Consider the following 10,991-nt stretch of genomic DNA (forward strand, 5'->3'; position numbering starts at 1 on the left):
GGATGCTAGCCCGTGTTGACTCTAATGTTTCCCACAGTTGTGTCAAGTTGGCTGGATGTCCTTTGGGTGGTGGACCGTTCTTGATACACACAGGAAACTGTTGAGCGTGAAAAAAACCCCAGCAGTGTCTATTTTATTTTTAATTTAAACTTTTTTTAACTAGGCAAGTCAGTTGAGAACAAATTCTTATTTACAATGATGGCCTACTGGGAACAGTGGGGTTAACTGCCTTGTTCAGGGGCAGAACGACAGATTTGTACCTTGTCAGCTCGGGGATTCGATCCAACAAACTTTTGGTTACTGGCCCAACGCTCTATCTGCCGCCCCAGTGTTGCAGTTTTTGACACAAACCGGTGTCCTAGCGCCTACTACCATACCGGTGGCCTAGCCCCTACTACCATACCGGTGGCCTAGCCCCTACTACCATACCGGTGGCCTAGCCCCTACTACCATACCGGTGGCCTTGCGCCTACTACCATACCGGTGGCCTAGCCCCTACTACCATACCGGTGGCCTAGCGCCTACTACCATACCGGTGGCCTAGCGGCTACTGACATACCGGTGGCCTAGCGCCTACTACCATACCGGTGGCCTAGCCCCTACTACCATACCGGTGGCCTAGCGCCTACTGCCATACCGGTGGCCTAGCCCCTACTACCATACCGGTGGCCTAGCCCCTACTAACATACCGGTGGCCTAGCGCCTACTACCATACCGGTGGCCTAGCGCCTACTACCATACCGGTGGCCTAGCGCCTACTACCATACCGGTGGCCTAGCGCCTACTACCATACCGGTGGCCTAGCGCCTACTACCATACCGGTGGCCTAGCGCCTACTACCATACCGGTGGCCTAGCACCTACTACCATACCGGTGGCCTAGCCCCTACTACCATACCGGTGGCCTAGCCCCTACTACCATACCGGTGGCCTAGCGCCTACTACCATACCGGTGGCCTAGCCCCTACTACCATACCGGTGGCCTTGCGCCTACTACCATACCGGTGGCCTAGCGCCTACTACCATACCGGTGGCCTAGCCCCTACTACCATACCGGTGGCCTAGCCCCTACTACCATACCGGTGGCCTAGCCCCTACTACCATACCGGTGGCCTAGCGCCTACTACCATACCGGTGGCCTAGCGCCTACTACCATACCGGTGGCCTAGCGCCTACTACCATACCGGTGGCCTAGCGCCTACTACCATACCGGTGGCCTAGCGCCTACTACCATACCGGTGGCCTAGCGCCTACTACCATACCGGTGGCCTAGCCCCTACTACCATACCGGTGGCCTAGCCCCTACTACCATACCGGTGGCCTAGCGCCTACTACCATACCGGTGGCCTAGCGCCTACTACCATACCGGTGGCCTAGCGCCTACTACCATACCGGTGGCCTAGCCCCTACTACCATACCGGTGGCCTAGCGCCTACTACCATACCGGTGGCCTAGCGCCTACTGCCATACCGGTGGCTTAGCGCCTACTACCATACCGGTGGCCTAGCGCCTACTACCATACCGGTGGCCTAGCGCCTACTACCATACCGGTGGCCTAGCGCCTACTACCATACCGGTGGCCTAGCGCCTACTGCCATACCGGTGGCCTAGCGCCTACTACCATACCGGTGGCCTAGCGCCTACTACCATACCGGTGGCCTAGCACCTACTACCATACCGGTGGCCTAGCGCCTACTACCATACCGGTGGCCTAGCGCCTGCTACCATACCGGTGGCCTAGCGCCTACTACCATACCGGTGGCCTAGCCCCTACTACCATACCGGTGGCCTAGCGCCTACTACCATACCGGTGGCCTAGCGCCTACTGCCATACCGGTGGCCTAGCGCCTACTACCATACCGGTGGCCTAGCGCCTACTACCATACCGGTGGCCTAGCGCCTACTACCATACCGGTGGCCTAGCGCCTACTACCATACCGGTGGCCTAGCGCCTACTACCATACCGGTGGCCTAGCGCCTACTACCATACCGGTGGCCTAGCGCCTACTGCCATACCGGTGGCCTAGCGCCTACTACCATACCGGTGGCCTAGCGCCTACTGCCATACCGGTGGCCTAGCGCCTACTACCATACCGGTGGCCTAGCGCCTACTACCATACCGGTGGCCTAGCGCCTACTACCATACCGGTGGCCTAGCGCCTACTACCATACCGGTGGCCTAGCGCCTACTGCCATACTGGTGGCCTAGCCCCTACTACCATACCGGTGGCCTAGCGCCTACTGCCATACCGGTGGCCTAGCCCCTACTACCATACCGGTGGCCTCACGCCTACTACCATACCGGTGGCCTAGCCCCTACTACAATACCGGTGGCCTAGCCCCTACTACCATACCGGTGGCCTAGCGCCTACTACCATACCGGTGGCCTAGCGCCTACTACCATACCGGTGGCCTAGCCCCTACTACCATACCGGTGGCCTAGCGCCTACTACCATACCGGTGGCCTAGCCCCTACTACCATACCGGTGGCCTAGCCCCTACTACCATACCGGTGGCCTAGCGCCTACTACCATACCGGTGGCCTAGCGCCTACTGCCATACCGGTGGCCTAGCGCTACTACCATACCGGTGGCCTAGCCCCTACTGCCATACCGGTGGCCTAGCCCCTACTACCATACCGGTGGCCGAGCGCCTGCTACCATACCGGTGGCCTAGCTCCTGCTACCATACCGGTGGCCTAGCGCCTACTACCATACCGGTGGCCTAGCGCCTACTACCATACCGGTGGCCTAGCGCCTACTACCATACCGGTGGCCTAGCGCCTACTGCCATACCGGTGGCCTAGCCCCTACTACCATACCGGTGGCCTAGCGCCTACTGCCATACCGGTGGCCTAGCCCCTACTACCATACCGGTGGCCTAGCGCCTACTACCATACCGGTGGCCTAGCGCCTACTACCATACCGGTGGCCTAGCGCCTACTACCATACCGGTGGCCTAGCGCCTACTACCATACCGGTGGCCTAGCGCCTACTGCCATACCGGTGGCCTAGCGCCTACTACCATACCGGTGGCCTAGCGCCTACTGCCATACCGGTGGCCTAGCGCCTACTACCATACCGGTGGCCTAGCGCCTACTACCATACCGGTGGCCTAGCGCCTACTACCATACCGGTGGCCTAGCGCCTACTACCATACCGGTGGCCTAGCGCCTACTGCCATACTGGTGGCCTAGCCCCTACTACCATACCGGTGGCCTAGCGCCTACTGCCATACCGGTGGCCTAGCCCCTACTACCATACCGGTGGCCTCACGCCTACTACCATACCGGTGGCCTAGCCCCTACTACAATACCGGTGGCCTAGCCCCTACTACCATACCGGTGGCCTAGCGCCTACTACCATACCGGTGGCCTAGCGCCTACTACCATACCGGTGGCCTAGCCCCTACTACCATACCGGTGGCCTAGCGCCTACTACCATACCGGTGGCCTAGCCCCTACTACCATACCGGTGGCCTAGCCCCTACTACCATACCGGTGGCCTAGCGCCTACTACCATACCGGTGGCCTAGCGCCTACTGCCATACCGGTGGCCTAGCGCTACTACCATACCGGTGGCCTAGCCCCTACTGCCATACCGGTGGCCTAGCCCCTACTACCATACCGGTGGCCGAGCGCCTGCTACCATACCGGTGGCCTAGCTCCTGCTACCATACCGGTGGCCTAGCGCCTACTACCATACCGGTGGCCTAGCGCCTACTACCATACCGGTGGCCTAGCGCCTACTACCATACCGGTGGCCTAGCGCCTACTGCCATACCGGTGGCCTAGCCCCTACTACCATACCGGTGGCCTAGCGCCTACTGCCATACCGGTGGCCTAGCCCCTACTACCATACCGGTGGCCTAGCCCCTACTACCATACCGGTGGCCTAGCGCCTACTACCATACCGGTGGCCTAGCCCCTACTACCATACCGGTGGCCTAGCGCCTACTACCATACCGGTGGCCTAGCCCCTACTACCATACCGGTGGCCTAGCCCCTACTACCATACCGGTGGCCTAGCGCCTACTACCATACCGGTGGCCTAGCGCCTACTACCATACCGGTGGCCTAGCCCCTACTGCCATACCGGTGGCCTAGCCCCTACTACCATACCGGTGGCCGAGCGCCTGCTACCATACCGGTGGCCTAGCGCCTGCTACCATACCGGTGGCCTAGCGCCTACTACCATACCGGTGGCCTAGCGCCTACTACCATACCGGTGGCCTAGCGCCTACTACCATACCGGTGGCCTAGCGCCTACTACCATACCGGTGGCCTAGCGCCTACTACCATACCGGTGGCCTAGCGCCTACTACCATACCGGTGGCCTAGCGCCTACTACCATACCGGTGGCCTAGCGCCTACTACCATACCGGTGGCCTAGCCCCTACTACCATACCGGTGGCCTAGCCCCTACTACCATACCGGTGGCCTAGCGCCTACTACCATACCCCATTCAAATATTTTGTCTTGCCACCTTCTGAATGGCACACATACACAATCCACGTCTCAATTGTCTCAAGGCTTAAAAATCCTTCTTTAACCTGTCATCCTCCTCTTCATCTACACGGATGGAAGTGGATTTAACAAGTGACATCAATAAGGGATCATAGCTTTCACCTGGTCAGTCTATGTCATGGAAAGATCTGTGTATATATAGTCATATATTGACGTGAGAAACACCGGAGCCACAGATATACACTTCCGTTCAAAAGTTTGGGGTCACTTAGAAATGTCCTTGTTTTTGAAAGAAAAACACAGTTTTTGGTCCTCTGTCCAATGTCGGTGTTCTTTTGCCCATCTTAATCTTTTATTTTTATTGTCAGTCTAAGATATGGATACTTCTTTGCAACTCTGCCTAAAAGGCCAGCATCCCGGAGTCGCCTCTTCACTGTTGACGTTGAGACTGGTGTTTTGTAGGTTCTATTTAATGAAGTTGCCAGTTGAGGACTTGTGAGGCGTCTTTTTCTCAAACTAGACGCTAATGTACTTGTCCTCTTGTTCAGTTGTGCACCGGGGCCTCCTACTCCTCTTTCTATTCTGGTTAGAGCCAGTTTGCTCTGTTCTGTGAAGGGAGTAGTACACAGTGTTGTATGAGATCTTCAGTCTCTTTGCAATTTCTCACATGGAATATTCTTCGTTTCTTAGAACAAGAATAGACAGACAGGTTTCAGAAGAAAGTTATTTGTTTCTGGCCATTTTGAGCCTGTAATCAAACCCCAAAATGCTGATGCTCCAGATACTCAACAAGTCTAAAGAAGGCCAGTTTTATTGTTTCTTTAATCAGAAAAACGGTTTTCAACTGTGCCAACATAATTGTAAAAGGGTTTTCTGATGATGAATTAGCCTTTTAAAATGATAAACTTGGATTAGCTAACACAACGTGTCATCGGAACACAGGAGTGATGGTTGCTGATAATGGGCCTCGGTACGCCTATGTAGATATTCCATTAAAAATCTGCCGTTTCCAGCTACAATAGTCATTTACAACATTAACAATGTCAAAACTGTATTTCTGATCAATTTGATGTTATTTTAATGGACAAAAAAAATGTGCTTTTCTTTCAAAAACAAGGACATTTCTAAGTGGCCCCAAACTTTTGAACGGTAGTGTATCCCTATACATATAGTATCTACCTCCATCACTCCAGTATCTACCTCTATCACTCCAGTATCTACCTCCATCACTCCAGTATCTACCTCCATCACTCCAGTATCTACCTCCATCACTCCAGTATCTACCTCCATCACTACAGTATCTACCTCCATCACTCCAGTATCTACCTCCATCACTCCAGTATCTACCTCCATCACTCCAGTATCTACCTCCATCACTCCAGTATCTACCTCCATCACTCCAGTATCTACCTCCATCACTCCAGTATCTACCTCCATCACTCCAGTATCTACCTCCATCACTACAGTATCTACCTCCATCACTCCAGTATCTACCTCAATCACTCCAGTATCTACCTCCATCACTACAGTATCTACCTCCATCACTCCAGTATCTACCTCCATCACTCCAGTATCTACCTCCATAACTCCAGTATCTACCTCCATCACTCCAGTATCTACCTCCATCACTCCAATATCCCTCTACATACAGTATCTACCTCCATCACTCCAATATCCCTCTACATACAGTATCTACCTCCATCACTCCAGTATCTACCTCCATCACTCCAGTATCCCTCTACATACAGTATCTACCTCCATCACTCCAGTATCTACCTCCATCACTCCAGTATCTACCTCCATCACTCCAGTATCTACCTCCATCACTCCAGTATCTACCTCCATCACTACAGTATCTACCTCCATCACTCCAGTATCTACCTCCATCACTCCAGTATCTACCTCCATCACTCCAGTATCTACCTCCATCACTACAGTATCTACCTCCATCACTCCAGTATCTACCTCCATCACTCCAGTATCTACCTCCATCACTCCAGTATCTACCTCCATCACTCCAGTATCTACCTCCATCACTCCAGTATCTACCTCCATCACTCCAGTATCTACCTCCATCACTCCAGTATCTACCTCCATCACTCCAGTATCCCTCTACATACAGTATCTACCTCCATCACTCCAGTATCCCTCTACATACAGTATCTACCTCCATCACTCCAGTATCTACCTCCATCACTCCAGTATCTACCTCCATCACTCCAGTATCCCTCTACATACAGTATCTACCTCCATCACTCCAGTATCCCTCTACATACAGTATCTACCTCCATCACTCCAGTATCTACCTCCCATCACTCCAGTATCTACCTCCATCACTCCAGTATCTACCTCCATCACTACAGTATCTACCTCCATCACTACAGTATCTACCTCCATCACTACAGTATCTACCTCCATCACTCCAGTATCTACCTCCATCACTACAGTATCTACCTCCATCACTCCAGTATCTACCTCCATCACTCCAGTATCTACCTCCATCACTCCAATATCTACCTCCATCACTACAGTATCCCTGTACATACAGTATCTACCTCCATCACTCCAGTATCTACCTCCATCACTACAGTATCCCTGTCCCTGTACATACAATATCTACCTCCATCACTACAGTATCTACCTCCATCACTCCAGTATCTACCTCCATCACTCCAGTATCTACCTCCATCACTACAGTATCTACCTCCATCACTCCAGTATCTACCTCCATCACTCCAGTATCTACCTCCATCACTCCAGTATCTACCTCCATCACTCCAGTATCTACCTCCATCACTACAGTATCTACCTCCATCACTCCAGTATCTACCTCCATCACTCCAGTATCTACCTCCATCACTACAGTATCTACCTCCATCACTCCAGTATCTACCTCCATCACTCCAGTATCTACCTCCATCACTCCAGTATCTACCTCCATCACTCCAGTATCTACCTCCATCACTCCAGTATCTACCTCCATCACTACAGTATCTACCTCCATCACTCCAGTATCTACCTCCATCACTCCAGTATCTACCTCCATCACTCCAGTATCTACCTCCATCACTACAGTATCTACCTCCATCACTCCAGTATCTACCTCCATCACTCCAGTATCTACCTCCATCACTCCAGTATCTACCTCCATCACTCCAATATCTACCTCCATCACTCCAATATCTACCTCCATCACTACAGTATCTACCTCTATCACTCCAGTATCTACCTCCATCACTCCAGTATCCCTGTACATACAGTATCTACCTCTATCACTCCAGTATCTACCTCCATCACTCCAGCATCCCTCTACATACAGTATCTACCTCCATCACTCCAGTATCTACCTCAATCACTCCAGTATCTACCTCCATCACTCCAGTATCTACCTCCATCACTCCAGTATCTACCTCCATCACTCCAGTATCTACCTCCATCACTCCAATATCTACCTCCATCACTCCAATATCTACCTCCATCACTACAGTATCTACCTCTATCACTCCAGTATCTACCTCCATCACTCCAGTATCCCTGTACATACAGTATCTACCTCCATCACTCCAGTATCTACCTCCATCACTCCAGTATCTACCTCCATCACTCCAGTATCTACCTCCATCACTCCAGTATCTACCTCCATCACTCCAGTATCTACCTCCATCACTCCAGTATCTACCTCCATCACTCCAGTATCCCTGTACATACAGTATCTACCTCCATCACTCCAGTATCTACCTCCATCACTCCAGTATCTACCTCCATCACTCCAATATCTACCTCCATCACTACAGTATCTACCTCTATCACTCCAGTATCCCTGTACATACAGTATCTACCTCCATCACTACAGTATCTACCTCCATCACTCCAGTATCTACCTCCATCACTACAGTATCTACCTCCATCACTCCAGTATCTACCTCCATCACTCCAGTATCTACCTCCATCACTCCAGTATCTACCTCCATCACTCCAGTATCTACCTCCATCACTCCAGTATCTACCTCCATCACTACAGTATCTACCTCCATCACTCCAGTATCTACCTCCATCACTCCAGTATCTACCTCCATCACTACAGTATCTACCTCCATCACTACAGTATCTACCTCCATCACTACAGTATCTACCTCCATCACTACAGTATCTACCTCCATCACTACAGTATCTACCTCCATCACTCCAGTATCTACCTCCATCACTCCAGTATCTACCTCCATCACTACAGTATCTACCTCCATCACTCCAGTATCTACCTCCATCACTCCAGTATCTACCTCCATCACTCCAATATCTACCTCCATCACTACAGTATCTACCTCCATCACTCCAGTATCCCTGTACATACAGTATCTACCTCCATCACTACAGTATCTACCTCCATCACTCCAGTATCTACCTCCATCACTACAGTATCTACCTCCATCACTCCAGTATCTACCTCCATCACTCCAGTATCTACCTCCATCACTCCAGTATCTACCTCCATCACTCCAGTATCTACCTCCATCACTACAGTATCTACCTCCATCACTCCAGTATCTACCTCCATCACTCCAGTATCTACCTCCATCACTACAGTATCTACCTCCATCACTACAGTATCTACCTCCATCACTACAGTATCTACCTCCATCACTACAGTATCTACCTCCATCACTACAGTATCTACCTCCATCACTCCAGTATCTACCTCCATCACTCCAGTATCTACCTCCATCACTCCAGTATCTACCTCCATCACTCCAGTATCTACCTCCATCACTCCAGTATCTACCTCCATCACACCAGTATCTACCTCCATCACTCCAGTATCTACCTCCATCACTACAGTATCTACCTACATCACTCCAGTATCTACCTCCATCACTACAGTATCTACCTCCATCACTCCAATATCTACCTCCATCACTCCAATATCTACCTCCATCACTCCAGTATTTTGACCGGTTGTGTACATGGAGGGAAAGTGTCAGTAACATAGATGTCAATCTCTGCTGGCTTTAAAGTTGAGGAGAGATTGACTGCATAAGTATTGGTCTTTGTGACAGGTATTGAATATTAGTGTACATAGAAATAGGTACTATGACCCTTTCGAAATATGTATTTGAGAAACCAAAGCCATACCCTGGCTTTCTCTATAATCATCATATCATATTCAGAGGATCGTCATATCGTTTTCAGAGGAAGGACACAGTGACATTGGGGTGTTGGGGGTTGGACGGGGGAATGAGGTTGGTGGGGGTGGAAGGGGGGGTTGCTCCTTGCTTCCCTTCCCCCACTCGAAGGGACCTATCTGCCGGGTTGAACCCGACCTCCCCACCCCGTCTGTCAGGGGTCCCCACGTTACCAGACAGCAGTGATTGTCTCCTAATGAATTCACTGAATACTAATCAGACAGGGTATTGACAAGGGATGGGGCCAGGTGGGACTCGGACTGACAGACCTAACCGGGTGATAAAATATATCATGAGATTTATGTCCGTTGTTAGTTCTCAGTAGGTGAATAATTACTTTTCTAATGATTTGCGCAATGTCCACAAAAGAAGCCCAGCTGTCATGGCGGGTACGTTTAAAACAATGGAATCTAATACCACATGACCTGATCACAACAACACTAGTCCATAGATCCTATGGGTCTCATAAACACCACTAGTCCATAGATCCTATGGGTCCTAATCACAACAACACTAGTCCATAGATCCTATGGGTCCCATACAACACCACTAGTCCATAGATCCTATGGGTCCTAATCACAACAACACTAGTCCATAGATCCTATGGGTCCCATACAACACCACTAGTCCATAGATCCTATGGGTCCCATAAACACCACTAGTCCATAGATCCTATGGGTCTCATAAACACCACTAGTCCATAGATCCTATGGGTCCCATACAACAACACTAGTCCATAGATCCTATGGGTCTCATAAACACCACTAGTCCATAGATCCTATGGGTCCCATACAACACCACTAGTCCATAGATCCTATGGGTCCTAATCACAGCACCACTAGTCCATAGATCCTATGGGTCTCATAAACACCACTAGTCCATAGATCCTATGGGTCCCATAAACACCACTAGTCCATATATCCTATGGGTCCCATACAACACCACGAGTCCATAGATCCTATGGGTCCTATACAACACCACTAGTCCATAGATCCTATGGGTCCTAATCACAACAACACTAGTCCATAGATCCTATGGGTCCCATACAGCACCACTAGTCCATAGATCCTATGGGTCCCATACAACACCACTAGTCCATAGATCCTATGGGTCTCATAAACACCACTAGTCCATAGATCCTATGGGTCCCATACAACACCACTAGTCCATAGATCCTATGGGTCCCATACAACACCACTAGTCCATAGATCCTATGGGTCCTATACAACACCACTAGTCCATAGATCCTATGGGTCCCATACAACACCACTAGTCCATAGATCCTATGGGTCTCATAAACACCACTAGTCCATAGATCCTATGGGTCTCATAAACACCACTAGTCCA

The 10,991-nt window shown here is 50.9% G+C and overlaps 1 long non-coding RNA gene across 4 annotated transcripts; it reads right to left on the bottom strand.

The window, feature by feature from the left end:
• Positions 1-6,164: 6,164 nt before the first annotated feature.
• LOC127908982 (uncharacterized) lies at positions 6,165-9,286 on the bottom strand. 4 transcript variants are annotated; one of them, XR_008069377.1, is made up of 6 exons: positions 8,993-9,286; positions 8,724-8,824; positions 8,556-8,639; positions 8,123-8,223; positions 7,791-7,916; positions 6,165-6,324 (listed from the first exon to the last, which is right to left on the bottom strand). It is a non-coding gene; the product is annotated as an uncharacterized LOC127908982 (long non-coding RNA). The 4 variants fall into 4 exon arrangements; XR_008069378.1 differs by lacking the exons at positions 7,791-7,916; positions 8,123-8,223 and adding an exon at positions 6,594-6,834 and having other exon boundaries at positions 6,165-6,555; positions 8,535-8,824; XR_008069379.1 differs by lacking the exons at positions 6,165-6,324; positions 7,791-7,916 and having other exon boundaries at positions 7,969-8,181; positions 8,493-8,618.
• Between the last annotated feature and the right edge of the window lie 1,705 nt (positions 9,287-10,991).

The sequence above is a fragment of the Oncorhynchus keta genome, chromosome 18 (genome assembly GCF_023373465.1).
Source record: "Oncorhynchus keta strain PuntledgeMale-10-30-2019 chromosome 18, Oket_V2, whole genome shotgun sequence".
NCBI lineage: Eukaryota > Metazoa > Chordata > Actinopteri > Salmoniformes > Salmonidae > Oncorhynchus > Oncorhynchus keta.